We start from the raw sequence: 11,678 nt of genomic DNA, 5'->3' as shown, positions 1-11,678 counted from the left end.
ATTATTAGAAGCTATAAGAAAGTTAATCCAGTCTCACCGGAAGGACAGAGTGCATTAAAACTTACCAGGTGCAACCACAACATGGAGCCTAGAGTGTCTACAACTAGAAGCGGGAAGAGTGCATCCAGTACCCATGTGGAATCTAAGCCCTCACTTGACATAGGTGTGCAATGGACACAACCAATCCAATGTCCACAGAGAAAATGTGGAATGGGTGTGGGAACGGTAGCCATGGGGGCTGCTGGGTGTGGGGAACGGGAGGAAGAGAGGAGATGTGGAGGCGTTTTCGGGATGTGGAGTTGTCCTGGATAGTGCTTCATGGACAATTATGGGACACTGTAGATCCCCCCAGGGCCCACTGGATGGAACGTGAGAGAGTCTGGGCTATGATGTGGACCATTGACTATGGGGTGCAGTGATGCTCAGAGATGAACTTACCAGGTGCAATGGATGTATCACGATGATGGGAGAGAGTGTTGCTGTGGGGGGAGTGGGGGGCGGGGGCGGTGGGGTTGAATGGGACCTCATATATTTTTTTTAATGTAATTTAAAAAAATAAATAAATAAATATTAAAAAAAAAAAAAAAACTTACCAGGTGCAATGGATGTGTCATGATGATGGGAGAGAGTGTTGCTGTGGGGGGAGTGGGGGGCGGGGGCGGTGGGGTTGAATGGGACCTCATATTTTTTTTAATGTAATTTTAAAAAAATAATAAATAAATAATTAAAAAAAAAAAAAAACAAACCTATTTTATCGGCCATGCAGCTCCAGATATTAAAAGAAAACTCCAAAAACTAGCTCTAGGTCCTGGAGCCTCAATTAATTCTCTTTTATTTTTATTTATTTTTAAAAAGATTTATTTATTTATTTAATCCCCCCCCTCCCCCGGTTGTCTGTTCTCTGTGTCTGTTTGCTGCGTCTTGTTACTTTGTCTGCTTCTGGTGTCCTCAGCCGCAGGGGAAGTGTGGGCGGCTCCATTCCTGGGCAGGCTGCACTTTCTTTCATGCTGGGCGGCTCTCCCTACAGGGTGCACTCCTTGCGGGTGGGGCTGTGTGGGGCTCCCCTACGCGGGGGACACCCCGTGTGGCAGGGAACTCCTTGCGCGCCATCAGTACCCCACATGGGCCAGCTCCACACGGGTCAAGGAGGCCCGGGGTTTGAACCGCGGACCTCCCATGTAGTAGATGGATGCCCTAACCACTGGGCCAAGTTCGTTTCCCTAATTCTCTTTTAAAAGTAGCTTTTTCTGTATTCAACAACGTGACAAGGCCTTTGAGGAGTCAAGGGCAAAGAGGGACAGGCAGAAGGCTCAGCTACTTGCAGTTGCCATAAATGGCAGCCGGCCACCTCGGGGTCACCCCAGCTCAGGCCCCAAACTGTTGAGATCCTGCTTCAACTCTGAAGAGAACAGCCACTGGAAGAGAAACTGCCCTAAACCACCTCAGGAGCCCCCGGGTCCCTGCCCCCAGAGTGGGGAAACAGGCCACTGGGCTCGGGAATGTGCCGAATCCTGAAGGGGAGGCGGAGCACAGCCCAGGGACCGGGTGGCAACAGCCCCCCACATGGAGGCCTGGGGGGGGCCGGGGCACAGAGTGGCTCCTTGGACGACCCAGTGGAACATCAAACTAGAGGAGCCCCAGGTGACCTTCAATGTGGCCAATAAAATATTCGCTTTTTAATTGATCTGGTATCCACTTTTTAATTGATCTGGTAGCCACTTCTTCAGTTCTGACCCATCACCCCAAGCCTCCCTCCCCCAGGGCCTGTCCGGTAGTGGGCGTTGATGGTAGAACTAAAGTTCGATCTTTTACTGAACCCCTTCTCTGCCCGGTAGGAAACCTCATTGTAAGCCATCAATTTTAACTTGTCCCGGAATGTCCCACCCCCTCACTGGGGTGAGATTTACTTCGTACTCTGGAGGCATGCATCCAACTAGTAGGATTAAAGAACCTCTAAGGTACCTGTAGCCCAGTGCTCAAAGAAAGAATGTGGAACTCTATGTTTAGCCATGGTTCTGGATAAAGAGTCAAGTGTCTTATCATCAACAGCCATTCCCCAGGAAATCAAAAATAATGTAAATTCTATTGTTCGGGAAACTGGGATACCTGGAAGGGCCCTCTGGGTCTCCCCAGTTTCCATTTCTTATGTTATTAACCAGCCATACCCTCACAGAAAGTAGTATCCCCTCAAGGAGGAGGCTGTTAAAGGCCTCTGGCCCACAGTTAAAAAATTCTTGAAGAATGGCCTGCTAATTCCTTGCCATCTCCCTGCAATACAAACCGATTCTTCCTGTGAAAAAGCCCAGTGGTACTTACAGGCTGGTTCAAGACTTAAGAGCAGTCAATAGCTTTATAATACTGATTCATCCAGTTGTACCTAACCCTTATCCTCTGCTAAACCAGACCCCAGAAACTGTGGCTTGGTTTACCACTCTAGACTTAAAGGGTGCCTTTTTCTGCATTCCTCTCCACCCGGACTCCCAATTCTTTTTTGCCTTTGAATGGCAGGAGTCCAACTCTAGGCCCCCAGTCGAACTTATGTGGACTGTGCTGCCTCAAGGGTTCCGAGGCAGCCCCCATATTTTGGAGAACACCTTAGCCCAGGACCTAGCTGACCTCCACTAGCCGCAGAGTGCCCTTTTACAGTATGTGGATGACCTGCTGCTTTGCAGTCCAACATAGAAGTTTTTGATGCCAACACCATTTTAGCCCTTAATTTCCTAGCCGATAGGGGCTATAGGGTGTCAGAATCCAAGGCACAAATCTCTCAGCAGAAAGTCTCCTATTTAGGGTTCCTTTTTACCCCAGGGGAAAGGTCTTTCTCCTCAGAAAGAATGCAGGCTCTCACTAGTAATCCCCTACCTACCTCAAGCAAAGCAGCCCCTGAGGACTTCCCTAGGAGTGGCTGGTTACTGTAGACTGTGGACACCTGAGTTTGGGGAAATAGCCCAGCCACTGTTCAGTGCTAGTGCAGGAGCTGATAACCAACAGAGTGGGGAACAAGCCAGAAAGCTGCCTTCCATGCCTAAAACTGGTCTTAGTTAGCCCTCCAGCCCTAGGAATTCCTAACCTAAGCAAGCCTTTTCTTTCTATGCATAACTGAAAAGAAACAATAGCTCTGGGAGTGTTAGTCCAAAAACTGGGTAAAATTTCTCGACCTGTAGTTTATTTCTATACGTTATAGACCAGCGCTATCGACCAGACTCAGACTGAATAAAGTTCCAGTTGAGAGCTTTATTAGCTGCGCGGTGACTGCCTTGTCCTACGCAGAGGGGAGAGCAGCCCCGAGTCGCGGGGGAGGGGGGTGTGTGTGCTTATATAGGCTTTTAGGTTCAGGGCGGGGGGCAATAGCTCAGCAAGCAAGCACGTGCAGAAGCAGGTGTTTGTGGTTAATCAAGCGCTGGGAATTCTATCAGGGGAGACAAGCGGTTGGGGAGTTCTTGTTATTTACAAGGGTGTGGGTCAGGTTGTTTTTTGGTAGGGGCTGACGACACTTTCTACAGGAGGAGGCCTTGAGATAAGGTTTTACAGTCGAGCAAGCTTGTTACAGAAGCGAGACACATGCGGTTAGGGGGCTGTGGAATTTTCCTCTCGGGTGGGGGCGGTCACAGGCTCCTACTTCTCCACATATAAACCGCTAGACAGTACAGCACAGAGATGGCCACCTTGCCTGAGAGCCGTGGGGGCAACAGCCCTTTTAATTGAGAAAGCCACCAGACTAACTTGTGGGTAACCTCTCACAGTTTTCACCCCAAACCAGGTAAAGGATGTGCTTGAGGCCAGGAGCCAGCAGTGGTTCACAGGTAGCCAGTTAATTAAATACCAGGCTCAATTGCCAGAAACCCCGGAAGTGCAAATAAGGGTGTCAGACTCTTAACCCAGCCACCTTACTACCGGTAGAGGACGGAAAGTCAGATCCTGAGGTACCCCTTCTCCACTCCTGCCTCGAAACTCTTAACCAAAACTACTCGAGCAGGCCAGATTTAAAAGATGAGCCTCTTGTGAACCCGGACGTTGAATGGTTCACGGATGGAAGCAGTTTTATTAAGGAAGGAGTTGAAAGGGCAGGCTATGCAGTGGTTTCTCAATTTGACCATAGAGCCAAAGCTCTTCCCCCTGGAACTTCAGGCCAGAAAGCAGAGCTAATTGCCCTCACCGAAGTTTAAAACTAGCAGCTGGAAAACGGGCTAATATTTACACAGACTCTAAGCATGCTTTCCTTGTCCTTCATGCTCACTCTGCTGTGTGGCGAGAATGAGGCTTGCTTACGAACAGTGGGTCACCTATTAAGCATAGACAAGAACTCTTAGATTTACTAGAAGCCGTACTGTTGCTTCAAGAAATAGCAGCCATGCACATTGTCCAGGGCATCAGAGAGCAGACACTCCTGTAGAAAAGGGAAATGCTCAAACTGATGCAGCTGTTAAAGCAGCAGCATGAACCCAGGTCTCCCTCCTACCCCTTATCCCAACACCTTTGCCAGAACTTGAAGTCCCACAGTATACCCAGGACGAATAAACCAGGGCAGCTAGCCTGGGGTTCACCCTGGAGGCTGATGGGTGGCTTGATAAAAGTACTCAGGTCTACCTGCCAGGAGCAGTGCAGTGGAAAGTCCTTCATGGACTTCATCAAGTCACTCACCTGGGGAGGGATGCCCCAACTTGCTTAGCCAAATGGGTTTTTGAAGGACAGGGTCTAGTGAAAACAGTCAAAGAAGTTACCAGGAGTTGCTCCCTGTGTGCAGTTAATAACTGAGACAACGGGAGGCTTAACTATCCTCCCCCTTTAACCCCCCCATCCAGATGTAGGGATCATACCCTGGGGAAAACTGGCAAATAGACTTCACCCACATGCCATCTTGCTAGGGCTATAAGTATCTCTTAGTACTGGTAGATACTTTCACTGGGTGGGTAAAAGCATCTCCTAACAGGAGAGAAACGGCAACTGAAGTGGCTAAAGCTCTTATAAAGGAAATAGTTTCCAGGTTTGGATTGCCTAAGTCCCTCCAAAGTGATAATGGGCCAGCCTTTACTAGTGAAATAACCCAAGGTCTATCAGCTGCCCTCGGGGTTAAATATTTCCATAGTTCCTGGAGCCCCAATCCTCAGGGAAGGCAGAGAGAGTTAACTGCACTTTAAAGCAAATTCTAACTAAACTCTGCCAGGAAACTGCATCACCTTGGTTCATCAATTTACCCGTGGCCTTACTAAGGCTATGTTTAGCTCAAAAGATCCACTTCAGCTTAGTCCCTTTGAAATGGTTTATGGACGGCCTTTTCTTACCTAGGACCTTGTACTAGATCCAGAAATTCAAGAACTCACTAAATACTTTATCAACCAAGGAAAAACTCAACAAATCATCCAGGAGCTTGGAAGCAAAATTCTTCCTAGCCCCAACCATGTATTATCTTTACCTAAAATTAAACCTGGAGACCAGGTTCTAATCAAAACCTGGCAAGAAAATAGGCCTTATTCTCAACTAGAGCCTAAATGGAAGGGACCTTATCCTGTGGTTTTAACTGCTCCCACAGCTGTTAAAATTAAAGGAATTGCCAGCTGTGTGCATTTATCCCAAGTGAAGCCAGCTGTCCAAGGAGGTATCAACTCCCCAGAAGCACCTGATGGGTCATACAAGTGCCAGCCATTGGATGGCCTAAAATACCTCTTCAAGAAATGAAGCTAAGTATCACCTAAATCTCTTACCTATTGCCTTAAAATACTTCTTGTCTATTTTCTTTTTAAAAAGGCAATGTCCCTTCTCATCCCCCTCTTAGCTGCTTTAAGCATAACCAGCACCATTGAAAATTGGGGTTGGTAGTCTATACTAAACCCATTATCTATTTCAGTCACACCCTAGAAATAACTAACAGCATCGATGAAACCAGCTATGCCTTAGAAGCTCTGAAACAGCAAGCAGACTCTCTAGCTGCTGTGTAATGCAAAATCGCAGGGCACTGGACATGCTGACTGCGGCACAGGGAAGGGTATGTCCTTTCCTTAAGGAAAAATGCCATCTCTATATAAATTACTCTAAAACAGTCCTAGACAGTATTCAAAACCTGCAAAATAAAACCCACCGATGTCAAGGAAATGCAGCCTTTATAGACACCTGGCCTTTTCTACTCCTGTGGTCCAGTGTCCTCTTGTTAGCCATATGGGGACTTCACCCAGTTTCATACAGGATGCCAGATCCATCTTCTTCCAGTTGAGATAGAGTAGCAAGGGAGTTCTATGCCTTGTCAGGCAGGTCTGCGAGCCCCTAACCAGCAGAAAGCAGTTACAGAAGAAAGGTCATCTTCCTTCAGCACCACTTTAAGAATAAAGGTGTAGAACCCTCTGCGGGGGGAATGAAGCAGGCTAGCAAGATAGGGAATGGACCCCCAAGATGGACCCCCGGGATTCTGCTCTCCAGAACAAAGACTCCTTCCAGAGAACAAGAAAAAGCCCGGGTGTTCCCTAGACACTTGATCATTGGATCCTCACTAAGGAGCCAACGGGTGGGGTAATCAATTCAAACAGCAAACAGCTGGGTCCCCCTCCCCTCCATTAGCAAAGGGGCAGAATAGCTAACAGTTTAAAAGCCAGGCACAAACTGGAGCACGGGCTCTTGCCTTGCTCTTTTTGCCTATGTCCTGCCCTCTTTGTGTCATTTTCGCCATTTTTCCTCCACCGTGTGGCCACACAAGTAAACCTGGGGATTTATAATCCACAGTGGGAAATTGTAGTTTGTGAATCAGCCCTATTCATCCCTTTCACCCTTTTCTCTCTACCTGGGACCCCTGCTCTATTATTATCTGTTATTTTCTCCTATTTCTCTTCCCTCCCTACCTGAATAAATTACTGGCCTAACTTACCCAGTGGGCTTTTTTTTTTTTTTTAAAGATTTATTTATTTCTCTCCCCATCCCCCCTGCAGTTGTCTGCTCTCTGTGTCCATTTGCTGTGTGTTCTTCTGTGACTGCTTCTATTCTTATCAGTGGCACTGGGAATCTGTGTTTCTTTTTGTTGCGTCACCTTGTTGTGTCAGCTCTCTGTGTGTGCGGTGCCATTCCTGGGCAGGCTGCACTTTTCTTACACTGGGTGGCTCCTTACGGGGCGCACTCCTTGCGCATGGGGCTCCCCATGCGGGGGACACCCCTGCATGGCAGGGCACTCCTTGCGTGCATCAGCACTGTGCGTGGGCCAGCTGCACACAGGTCAAGGAGGCCTGGGGTTTGAACCGCGGACCTCCCATGTGGTAGATGGACGCCCTATCCACTGGGCCAAGTCCCCTTCCCCCGGCGTGCTTTTGAAATTCATTTCTGCAGCATAGCCTAGAACCTAGATAGCATCTGGTAACGGATTCATCGGAACAAGTGTATATTTATATTTGCTTATAGTTTCAGGTGATTGTTTTCTTCTTAATTGTTTTTTGTTTCAGAACTCTCTCTTCTTACCCTCTTTCTTAAGTGGTTTAGCTAGGAAAGACCAGCCTGTGGCAGCCGTCTTCCCTCTCTTCCCAAAGGCTGTTACAAGTTTTTATGTTGTGACCACACATAAAGCATGAAGATTAAGGTCTGGCAGATTGTATCCGTCAGGGCCCAGGCAGGGAAACAGAAATCACTTTAACCGTTTAAAATAGAAGCAGTGAAAATGTTGAGAACCAAATAGAGAACTGTCAGGTATCCTAGAGATTAGCAACAGCTGGGGGCTTCCACCACCCTAAGGCTGAAGGGACAAAGGGGTAGAGGTCACTTGGCACAAGTTAGAGCCATAGCAGACCTCCCCATCGGAAGCTGGAGTCATGAGCTGATAGAGCTGTAGAGAAGTCACAACCACCTAGAGCAGTGAGGAGATACCCTGGCTTCTCCCTTCCCTTATCTTCCCCTGCCCTACCAGAGCCGCCGGCTGGTTGAGTTCAGCCCGAAGCAGATTGACATCAGAGCCGGGGATGCTCAACCTCCAAGGCCCAGGCCCTGCAATACCGAGCACAGAAAGATAAGGGGAAAAAGAGATTTTGAGAACAAAGAGGCCAAGGACCTGCATGTAAGGATTCCCCAACTGTTTCTTCCTGATGACATGTCAGTTTGACATGTGCAATTTCCTGGGTGGGTCCAGGTTAGGATTAATTCCTTTCGAGACTCTGAGCTTGGAAATGAGGAGCTCTCCCCTGCAGTCCTCCAAATGTAATTACAAACAAAAACAGTAGTAAACTGTAAATTAAATGTTAGGGTATCCAATAAATTCTGATTTTCCCAGGAGGACTGTGTAATGCCTTTTATGGAAATATCATGTCTCAGATTTTATTTAAAGATTTATTTTACTTATCCCCCTCCCCCACTGTTTGCAGTCACTGTCTGCTCTCTGTGTCCATTTGCTGTGTGCTCTCTGTGTCTGCTCGTCTTCTCTTTAGGAGGCACGGGGAACCAAACCCGGGACCTCTCACGCGGAAGAGAGGAATGTAATCACCTAAGAATCACCTAAGCCATCTCAGCTCCCTGGTTTGTTGTGTTTCTCATTGTCTTTCCTCTTTGTGTGTCTTTTGTTGCATCATCTTGTTCCAGCAGCTCACTGTGCCCACCTGCCACGCCATCTTGCCTTCTCCAGGAGGCACTGGGAACCGAATGTGGGACCTCTCATGTGGTAGGTGAAAGCCCAATTGCTTGAGACACATCTGCTTCCTGATTTGGTTTTTAAAAGGTTTCTTGTGATGCTGCAGCTTTGCTGGAGCCCTCTGCACTTGCTGAGTCTGCCTGTTGAGTAATCCTGGCTGAGCGCTGGTGTAGGTTTGGGGTTGGTGGGGAGTGCCTTTGGCTGTGCTAAAAATGTCTCTGTCCACAGCACCACACCCACCGCAGATCATCAGGCTATGACAGGAGTGGGCAGTGCTGTCCCTGCAAGTTGGTGACTGGGCAGAGGAATATGAGATTGGGTCCAGCAGCTTCAGTGCTTTGTGAAGCACCAGTGGACCTTGCTTTGTGAGGGATGAAGACGGGGAATGCCTGCTCCAGCCTGAGAGCCAGGGAGAAAGAAGGTAAGGCAGCTGCCACTGGCTCTTCCCGCTTTGTGAGCACACTGAGAATTTTGCGCTCAAAAGGGAGGGCAACTACTCGCTTTTGCTTACCTACTGAACTGAGAATTTTCCTGTACCCCCGGGAGTGGCTGAGGTGTTAGAAATTGCCTAGGACTTTCACAAACTATAGCTCCACCTTACAGCCTACCTTGAGTTGGCTAGCTGGGTACCTTGTAGGAACTAGTGATTCAGTTCAGCCAAAGAGGAATGTGTGACCTCAGAGAGAAGAGTCTGACCCAGTGAGTTGGTCATTTCTTGAGGATACTAAATATGTTTTTGAATCCTTAAGGGACCCCAAGTGGAGAGAAGGAGCATTGGATCAGGGTCACGGGTTGTGGGATCTAGCCTGGCTGAACTTGTTCAAGTCATTTAACTTTTGGGCTTCGGTTTCTCCAACTCTAACTTGAGGGGTTGGACTAGGGCAGTAGGTTGTGATGAATTATTAGGTTATGAAATCAATTGTTGGGCCACAACCTGCATTTGAAAAAATGAAATAGAATAGAAAATATTACAATGTGTGGTATGTAGTAAGGGCAATTACTCTTTTGTGAGATTTTTGTTTCATATGTAACTATGTATAGTAATTCTGGTCTGAAATATAAAATATAAAATTTCTTATTCATGGGTTTCAAACACTGGACTAGTTAAAAGGCCCTTCTAGCAACCATGTTTAATATCTCTAGGTTAGTTATATACCTCAAGTCCATAAAATTTTTACTACATTTTCTCCTTTTTTTAAATAATTTTTTAAAAAAGATTTATTTATTTCTCTCCCCTTCCCCCTCCACCCCGGCTGTCTGTTCTCTGTGTCTATTTGCTGTGTCTTCTTTGTCCACTTCTGTTGTTGTCAGCGGCACGGGAATCTGTGTTTCTTTTTGTTGCGTCATCCTGTTGTGTCAGTTCTCCGTGTGTGTGTGGCACCATTCCTGGGTAGGCTGCACCTTCTTTCGCGCTGGGCGGCTCTCCTTACAGGGCGCACTCCTTGCGCGTGGGGCTCCCCCACGCGGGGGACACCCCTGCATGGCAGGGCACTCCTTGCGCGCATCAGCACTGCGCATGGGCCAGCTCCACATGGGTCAAGGAGGCCCAGGGTTTGAACCGCGGACCTCCCATGTGGTAGACGGACGCCCTAACCACTGGGCCAAGTCCGTCCCCCTCTCCCTCTTCATAATTTTAAAAGTTTTCTTCTTTCATTTATTCATTTTGAGAACTATTGCTTTTGAAAATCAAGAATTGATGTGACAGCCAGAAAGGAAACAGAAGGAGGAACAAAAAAAGAGAAGTAGGACCTTGGCTTTGGATCTCCAGAGAGCCAGGAGAGTCTGTACATTTTATTTCTTTTGCAGATATGGCCAAAGAATGAGCCATTGAGGCCAGAAGATGTATCTTTCCAGGACCTTCCTGCTCCTCTGCCTCCTAGGTGAGTGGGGCTTTGGGCTTTGGACCTGGGGAATTTTCTGGCCTTTGGGCTGAGGTGACTCTGTAGAGATAGGAGGCAGAGCATGCTGGGAAAATCTTCCTAGAAGATCTCAAGAATTGCTCTACATACTTTGTTCACAAATCCTCCCCTGAGAACAGAGAAAGGGAAAATTATCCTCAGGATATTTGCCCACAAATCTACCTTTCCTGATTTGAAGCCTAAACCATAGCTGCAAAAGAGGCTTCTCTGTGTGGAGCTGTGTGCTGTCCCTGCAGGGTGAGGAAGGGTTGACTCAAGGCTCCTTATCACTTAGGCTTCAGCCTTCGCCCAGGTGCCTCTTATCCCCTTTCCCCCAATCATCCCCCTCAGCTGGTGCAGGTGCCAGCTTGAAGCAGAGTGCCATCCCTCAGTCCACGCCTTTCAGCTTTAGTCCTGTCACTTGAGAGATGAGAAACAGTGGGGAGTACATTTAGCCCACAAATTCTCCCTCTCCTGCTCTGTTCCCTCTCCTGCTCCCAGGCATAAAGGACTTTCTGAAGGAAGGGAAACGTTAGACCTATAGTTCAAGTCCAATTCCAATCTATCCTAACGCCATGTTAACCTTGGACAACTGGACGCTTTTGTCAAGTTGAATTCATGAAGGCTGGTCATGGTGGGGACAGACATGTCTGCAGAGGGTTGTTTGGGGGAACAATACTCATGAATACATGAAAAGAGCTTAGAAAAATGTCTGGTCCTTCCTGAGTCCCAAATGACTACCAGCTGATACACTGGTGGTGTGGCTCTGGAGCTGGGTCCTTGCTCAACTTTCTCTGTCCTCTACTTAATGGGAAGTCGAGGTGGCCCACAAAGGAGTGAGCCTGCACCAAAAATGTGGTTCATACTGATATCATTTCCAGAGACCCAGGAAGGCCAAACTAGCTTGGGAAAAAGAGGTGAGAGAAGGATGAGTGTGTGTGTGTGTGTGAATCTTCCATAGGGGAAGGATTTTTCTGGTCTTCCAGAGATGCAGCAGAAAAGTGGTTTAGCTTGCAGAACCAGAGAGGGACAGAGTTGCCCGTAGTGGCGTGCATCTGAATGACTGTATGTGCTTCCTATTGAAAGACTCGTGTGCAAGGACATGGAGGTCGCCCAGCCGTAGAGGATGGCACATTTCTTCATTCAAGTTCATGGCAAGGAGTGGTGGGGGAGGGGAGGGCTGGGTCTCC

This window comes from Dasypus novemcinctus, chromosome 21 (assembly GCF_030445035.2).
Source record: "Dasypus novemcinctus isolate mDasNov1 chromosome 21, mDasNov1.1.hap2, whole genome shotgun sequence".
NCBI classification, from domain to species: Eukaryota; Metazoa; Chordata; class Mammalia; order Cingulata; family Dasypodidae; genus Dasypus; species Dasypus novemcinctus.
The sequence above is the reverse complement of the archived record's forward strand: the minus strand, read 5'-3'. Positions refer to the sequence as shown.